Source organism: Leptopilina boulardi, unplaced genomic scaffold (assembly GCF_019393585.1).
Source record: "Leptopilina boulardi isolate dan_hultmark-lab unplaced genomic scaffold, ZJU_Lbou_2.1 LbouV2_237, whole genome shotgun sequence".
NCBI lineage: Eukaryota > Metazoa > Arthropoda > Insecta > Hymenoptera > Figitidae > Leptopilina > Leptopilina boulardi.
The window spans coordinates 643,677-652,459 of NW_026137793.1; positions in this window are offsets into that span (position 1 = coordinate 643,677).

Genomic DNA, 8,783 nt, shown 5'->3' on the forward strand with positions numbered 1-8,783 from the left:
TACATTAAAATTAATACTTACCCGTATCAACGTTCGTTACGTCGCATGAAATACGACCATTATTCTTGAATAATGTTTTATTGTTCTTTAAAACTAAATCATTTAAAATTATTCTTTCCTCCATGATGCAACAGCGTGGTCTTCACCGGTCTTGAAAGCGTAATGAGAAGATTGCATTGGATTAGGTTAGGTTAAATTAGGTTAAATACACTAAAATAATAAAATGTGGTTGAGAACCTTTTCGAGCTCTCAGAGCGCTCAGAGTGTCAACGTCGAAAACACCCAGAATGAGACTAAAATGGCCGACGAGTCAAACTCTCTTCTCGCTGCCATTTAAATTAATTAATATTCAATATAATTTCCGCAGTCGATAATAATCGATACGTGGCCGGTGCTAACGCAGATTCCTGAATTATCCGATGTTGGATTTTGACAGATCGTCAAAAAAAACAGTATTTTCGTCTTCCTGGTGTTCTTGAATATTCGGAACTCACATTCGAATACATATACAGCAGGAAGCTCTTCCATTGATGACTTCAAATCTCACTGATCGACAGTAATGTCCTTAACGTTTTTGTAATCCGACGAGAATCTTCAATTCCTCGCAAGAGTTTTTTATAACAAAACAAAAGGACAAATAAGAACCGATATAAAACCGACATAAAAATTATGTCTGGAGTCTAGATTTCCACTCTGTTGCCGTTTATTTACTAAATTTCTAGTAATTTATATTATTTTAATTTATTATGTCGTCAGAAATTTTGACTCGTTTTATGAAAACTTCCGAATATTGACAATTGATATTGAAATAATAATATTTTAATTCCTTCCAATGCAGTACTTTAAATTGTTGTTTATTTATTAGTTATAGCATAATTTTACAGTTTTGAAACTTTGGAAAATACTAAAATGATATAATTATGTTATCTAAATGGGGTTTCTCTTAAAAAAATGATTTGTTATTTGTAAACTTTCTTCACTGTCTTTTAGTTGTTGTGACAAAATTTTTACTAAAATATTAATCAAGGCGAAATCGGGTTTATGTTTCAGTTACAGCTGAATTGAAATTTTATTTTTTCCATACACTGTTAGGGAATACAAAAAAATTGGACAAGAAACGAATTGTTAGGAATTGAATAATTTGAATAATTTTTAATAAACTTCTTCTTACCGGGGAGTAGCGATTCTCCCCTTTGAAGAATTGTTGCAAAGTTATAAGAGGCGCGAAATTTAAATTTATTTTCCAATTATTGAAATTATTGAAATTTTATAAAAGATTTAAACACATTCTGTTTGTGTTTTGACCCTTTAATTTAGGTACACATTATTATATATAAAGAAAAAAAAAATATATATATATATATATATATATATGTATATACATATGAGCGATGCATTTGATGAATTACTGTTTCTACAGTAGGAATTATAATTTTACACCGTTGCTTTCATTACACAGGAAGGACACATCGTGACGCATATATTATATTGTGGGAAAGACAACTCGCGCAGGCTTGGGTGAAAATAACGACTTATAAATCACGCAAATATTATGGACCATAAATGTAATGCAGTTGCAGAACAAAAGCCTTTTACTCTGATCGGTTAGAGCAGAAATCTCCTTCCTTCTGAAACATCTCTCGCTATGCGTTTTCATAGCGCAACAAACGATCATCTAGGAAGGAAAAATCACAGTAAAAGCTTGTAATTAACCTCGAAAGATATCATCACATGAAAATCTCACTTTGAGTTGAATGTTGTTACTTTAAAATAAACGCCAGAAATCATGTTTAATTTATTTCCCTTATCATTTCTTTTTTTATTTATCTTAATTTATTGCCATTTTTCCATTTATTTTTATTACTATACTGTGTATTTATTTATTTAACTACTATTATTTTTCTTATTATTATTATTATGTTATTTATGTGTTATTTGTATTCAAGGCGTCGTGGTGTAAAAATGGATAAATTTTTGTATTTTGAGTTTAGATTCAAATTCATCAGAATCTTTTTCATTTAAAATAATAATTAAACTTCTTTAAGGACATGTGAGAAAAAAACATATTTTGGAACTCTTAAACTTTCTCTATTAAAGGAAAATTAATTTAAAACAAAAATAATAAAAATAAAGTAGGAAATAGTAAACTGTGTTCTTTTCTAGTTCATTCAGTGGCCAATAGCTAACATTAGCGCTGCCTCCTGGAGCACTGACACACTTTGTTTTCCACATGACTTTAAAGAGTTAAATATCGTATTTTTTTAAATACAGAAATTATTAGTTACAATAAAATGTATTTAATTGAAATAAAAATTATTTGGTTCCAATATATATATTTATTCTACGCAAGTAACCAATCATTTAAATGAAATGAATTTTCTTTCAGTTTAGATCTGTCCCATATTGAGGGTAAATTAAACAATTGAATCAAACTAACTTGATGATAGCATTTCATAAAAAAAATGATTATTTCGTAGTTGAATTTGTCTTGACGAGAGAGCAACAGTTAAATGAAATTTAGATTAATGAATGGAATGTATAATTCGTTGTTATTGTTATTGTTGATGATCGAAAGGTTGAAGGAAATGAGGTAATAATGAGGAAGCCTTCATAACTGTGGCTATATTAACGACATTAAAAGGTCCTGAGTTAAATTAATTTTCCTTTAAGCGCGCACGATCGAAACGAATTCGAGGCTCAGATGAAAATCGTGACGAGAGCATAATGACGATGATCGGAGAAGTCGCGAGTATCAAAAGCCTCATTGTATTTCATCGAAAGACTTACAATATCTAAAGATATGATATAGGAACCAAAGATGAGAAAGAAATCTATGAGAATCAAAACGTCATTTACCCTTTATATGAATATAATACTGACCAACTAATCTATTTCTCAAATTTTCTTTCAAATACTTTTTTTTCTTATACATTTATATAAGTTCAAACAAATTATTATAATATAATAAATTAAAATAATTTAAGACTAAGAAATCAAAATATATTTCTAGTGGAATTTAAGCGTAAAAATTAAATTTTTCAATTTCAATAAGTTAATTTTTTTTACACACGGTTAAAATGATGGACGGATAGGATTTGATTTTTCAAAAATAAATATTTTCCCAAGCATGAAAACGTGGCATAAATTACAGTTTACAGTGAATCCCATATATATATATATATATATATATACACCGACGTACACGATCTAGGTGGCGCCAAGCTGTGGCGTCGTCTGACCGAAAACGTTATTATACTACTTCATCGTATTTGCACCAAAAGGTTCAGTACGGGAACACGCAAGTTGGATGTGCATCTTTTTTTTTTCACTATCGCTTCAACCACGAAAACATCAGCATATAATTGGCCATTCTCTCGTCTATTCTAGAGTATTTTTCATCGAAATCATTAAATACACGCACGTATTATATCTATTCCCTTAATCAACTCTATACTATAATGTCAGAGGAGGGAAAACGTCTTTATTACCAACTTCGCGCTTTTGGCGAAGGGCTATATGTGGAATATATATATATTTACTTGTCGATGCCCGCAAATGGTATGAGATCACCATCGAGTTTAAAATTTACATATATCGAAATTTTTATAAAACGCAGAATTTAACAGACGTGTTCAAACAAATTATTATTTAACCCCTTGTCTGCGTTGATGACGCATGTAGCCGCAAGAAATATAAAGAAAATGTTCAAGATTGCTACATGACGCATATAGACGCGACTTAAAAATAGTTAATAAAAATTTATTAAATATATCTTTAACACTTGCTAATCGGAGGTTTTCAGGATCGCTGATAACGAATCTGATATTAGATTTTCAAAATTGAATACGGTAAATTTAACTTACTAAAATAGAATGATTTAAAATGTCTTTTAGAATTCTAAATCCAAATATGATATGAAAATTTAATAATTCGAAAAATTCAAAATTGAAAAATCCAATATGGAGGACAAAAAAATTTAAAATTATTCCAATTCACTTGAAATTCATTAATCGGGGGTTTTTGGAATCACTTCTTTTTAGCAAATTTTCATTAAACGAAACAAATTTAAGGTTACACTGGCGTTGTCAATCAAGAAAAATTTAAACTATTAAAATTATCCGCGGACGCAAGATCGAATGATTACACAAAAAGAAATTAATAATAAATTGCATCGACTTTATTTTCTTAGCTAACTCAAAATAAATCAGTAGAGAGGGAAGATTAGCGAAAGAATGCTGCAAGAATTGCCACAAAACAATAATTCAAAATTAACACAATAAATTCAACAAAATTACAAAATATAAATTTCAATTTAATGAAACATTTTTAATTTATCACGTAATTTTTCAAAATGGTTTTCAAAATGAAAAAAGACAAAACAAACGATAAACAAGACGCTTGTGCTATGTTGTCACGGAATTTCAAGATCGATTAAATCATGATAAATATTAAATTAAAAATTCAATTAATCGAGAAATTTTTCAGAGAATGCTCAAAACAGATAAAAAGATGAAATTAATAATTGTCAAAACACAAATAAATATTAATGAGGAAGGGTATTCAATCCAGATGTTATAAAAGTATAAAATAAATAATCCAAAAATTCTCTCCTCCATTATCCCCTAATACATTATTCTGTCAAGACTATATGTCACAAAACACAACGGGACTAAATCCAAAAATTTTACAAAATTATTGCTAGGTTCGTATGACGATTTAAATTGGCCTCTGGCAATAGGTAGCTTCGCGTATAGGAGACGAAAGGCTAGTTGAATTCTACCAAGGTTTATAAAATTCCAAAATATATTAACGCAGAAAGGCAGCAATCTCGTTATAAAACATAATAAAAAACAAATTTTCTTTTGCCATGGATTTTTAGGAATATAGAACAGGTTTTGATTTTCTGATTGGTCGATGGATAACACATTAGAATAGGCGGTAAACTTTGAAATCTTTTCTTGAATCTCGATATTATTATTTTCCAATGGATAATAAGCGCGCCCAATAATCCTTGGAATAAAATTATAATTTCCCACAATGACTCGTTGAACAGGAATTAGGAATCAGGAAACGAAGTTTACATGAATGAAATAAATTTACAAAATTAATAAAGGAATTTAAAATTAATTAAACTAAATCAATCTTGGAATATCCGATGCAACCTACAAATATTTAATAATATTTATGAAAACCGAATAAATAAAATTTATTTAATCAATTTTTTAAAATAAATAAAAATTTGTTAATTGTAAAATTAATAAAAGTTTTACGTCACAGACTAATTATGAATTTGGAAATCAGTTCTTTAAAATTCAATAGGGAAAGTCAAAATTACAAAAAGTGGGAGTTTTTCATTATTTTAATATTTTTGGATCTCTAAATATAAATATAACAAAATTTTACAATTTAAAACTCACTTTAAAGAACGGATTGTCGTTTTTATAAAACTGACTTTAAACTTTTAAACTACGACATCAAAAACCTCCGAGTAATAAGTTTCAAGAGAATTGGATCAATTTAGAAAAAAATCATCTGCCATATTGGATTCGCCATTTTGAATTTTGAAAAACTAACTCGAGAATACTAGGGGAAGGTGGAGCAAAACCGAGATCCTTTTCAAATACAGAAATAATTAGTTTAAATAAAGTCTATTTAATTCAAATAAAAATTATTTGGTTGAAATAAATATTTATTTGACAATAGTCAAGTAATCGATAATTTGAATTAAATAAATTTTTTCTTCAGTGTACCATATTAACATATTTCTAAGTTCAAATTTTTAAATATTTAAAATTTTAATCCTCGGATGGATTATTTTAAAAATCTCAATAAAAAAAAATAAACGTAATTAATATGAGAGAAAATCGATCCGTCAATCGTGATCTTTTGCAATTTCTTATATATTATAAGACGAAGATGTGTATATCCCTTTTATATAAAGACTTTGACACACCATAGCAAATGAGTGAATCGAGTTTGAAACATTCAGCAGCTAATGATTATTGGTACTTCAACTATGGAAAACAACTTTGCGCGAGTATGTTCATGCTTTCTAAATATTTCTTTTCTTTTTTATTTTTCTTCACCCTAGGATGAAAAGAAGAAGAAGAAAAAAAAAAAGATTTCCTCTTCAATCACAGAACTTCATCGATAAAGTGGCCGTTTCATGTCTCGCGTGAGGCGTTGAGTTAGATGGAATTTAAGATCTTTTCTTCAGCAGGAAAATAAACTTGGTTAATTGCACTCTTGTGTGCTCCGAAAGAGATAAACTATGAGCTAATGACGATTTAGTGTCTTCTATTATTTCTATATAAAACTCCAATGAATTTCAGTTGTATATAAATATACGTATGTACCAGGAAGAAGAAAAAAAAAAAATTATTCTCACACTTTTATTAATTTTCCTATTCATTAACCGTTTTCTCTCTCTCTCTCTCTCTCTCTCTCTCTCTCTCTCTCTCTCTCTCTCTCTCTCTCTCTCTCTCTCCCTCTTTTTATATATGTTTATTATTTTTTGTATTAATTCTCGTTCGATAATTTTCTCCTTTATATTGTTTATATAAAAAATATCGACAATCTTGATAAGTATATTTACCAAGAAAATTTCATTCTCATTATAATTTCTATCGGTGCAACATAGTGAAATACCAATCATTACTATTTGTCCCTATCGAAAGGTATAAACGGCAATAAATGGTAATGAGTCGTAATAAATTTTCCAATGGAAATAATGATCTTTTCCAAAGGTCTTTGCCGATGGGAACGTGTGTCTCTCTTTTCGTTATTTGTCTTTTCGTACCAGTTTCGTTATGTCGATTTTACAAACCTTATTTAGAATTTCTATTATTTTGTATTATACTCTATATATAAAATAAACAAATCTCCGCTAAACAGAATCGATCTAATTTTTAAATTTGCAAAAAAATTTAAATAAATAATTTTGAAATTATTACAATTGCTGTACATATATAAATAGGAAAAATAATGAAAAAAAAATAGAGCAAGGAAAACGGGAAACATTTAATGTGTTAATAAAGCACGAACTGGCGAATTTGTTTTCTAACGGAATACGACAATTACTCACGCACAAATCAAGAAACTGCTCTGTTACTCACGCAGTTGATGCAACGACTCATCGATTGCTTTCAAACAACTTTTTATGTTCGTTCGCGTTTTTCCATCATTATCGGCGAGACGTCGCTGATGGTATAAGTTCGCTTTGACAGCGCGATGACCTTAAAAAAGGTTGATTGATCTTCTTTGAAAATCAGTGCCAGGGGTGTGTGATAATTTGACAACTTGACGAGAAATATATAGAAAAGAGTTGGCTTGCTTTTTATTCTCATTCGCTGCAATAACTTATTTCTTTATGCCAGAGAGACTTATAAATTTAAACAACTTCCTAAGCATTATAAATGTCACTGCAAAACCTTATAATACGCGCGCTCATTTCAACTGTCATTTGATCAGGGAGATCATTTTTTTTTTTTTTTGAAGTCATTTTCTCAACATTACTCGCATCAATAGAAAATTTTTAATTCACATTTTTATTTCAAAATTTTATACGACAATCAGTTTTTAACCATTAATATCATATCCCAAACTTGCCGCAAGCTTACGGCAAGCTACAAATGTCCTACATGACCGAAAGCTTGCATTGTAAGCTAACCGAAAGATTGAAGTGTAAGGTTACTGCAAGATTGCAAAATAAGATTATCGCAAGATTGCTCAATAAGCTTATCGTGCAAGCTTACTGAGTAATCTTTCTGTAATCTTTCTGTAACCTTACACTGCAATCTTTTCTTTATCTTACTGAGCAATCTTGCAATAATCTTATATAAAAGAATTTTTAAACTAATGCAAAATTTATTTACTTTCTTTAAAAAATAATATGTCACTGATTTGATAAGTACATCACGGAAAAAAAAGTAAAACTATATCTGAGAATTTTTTCGCCATAGTAGCTAAATATTTCATCGAAAATGAACGAGCAATACTGGCATTATCGCTGTTTTGGCCAATGTGAAAATCTTTGTTCAATATCTCTATATTGGTGAAAGTATGTATACTGCTAATTTATACTTTATGTCACTTTATAATAAAGATTTTGAAATTCCTCGTTTACAGTATTCAAAATGTATAGCTAAAAACATAATTCTGGTGAATAATTATAAAGATTGGACTGAAAGCAAACAAAAAATGCCCTGCAGTTTATAGAAAATGATGTAAAATACAGAAAATAATAATTAAATGATTATATAGTAACAAAATTCTTAATTTAAATATTGTTCAATCATATCTTGTGTTTACAAAATTATAATTTACGGATTTTGAAATTTGAGGTTATGTTTTCAGTGAAATATTTGTTTTTTTTAATATAAATAAAAATTATTTGATACAACAAATTTAATTTAATGATTCAAGTAAAGTAAATTATTTATTAATACATTATTTTATTAAAAAAATATTTCGATGAATTATATAATTGATTTAAACAAAAAAAATTAAATTTTTTTAGAATAAAACAATGAATTATTTGAAAAAATTAGTGGGACCTATCAATAATCCTCAAATTTAACTTATAAGAATTTCTACGGTGTTAAATCTTAAATTATTGAATTTCTATTCAGGCAAAGTTTTATAAAGTGGATTTCACATTAACAAAAAATTTTTATATCGATGAATTTTGATTGAATTGAAATTAGATTTAAAAGAATTTGTATCACACATTAATTACTTGCGGCCATCTTAATTTTTTCGATGCACTCACACACTGTACTGTA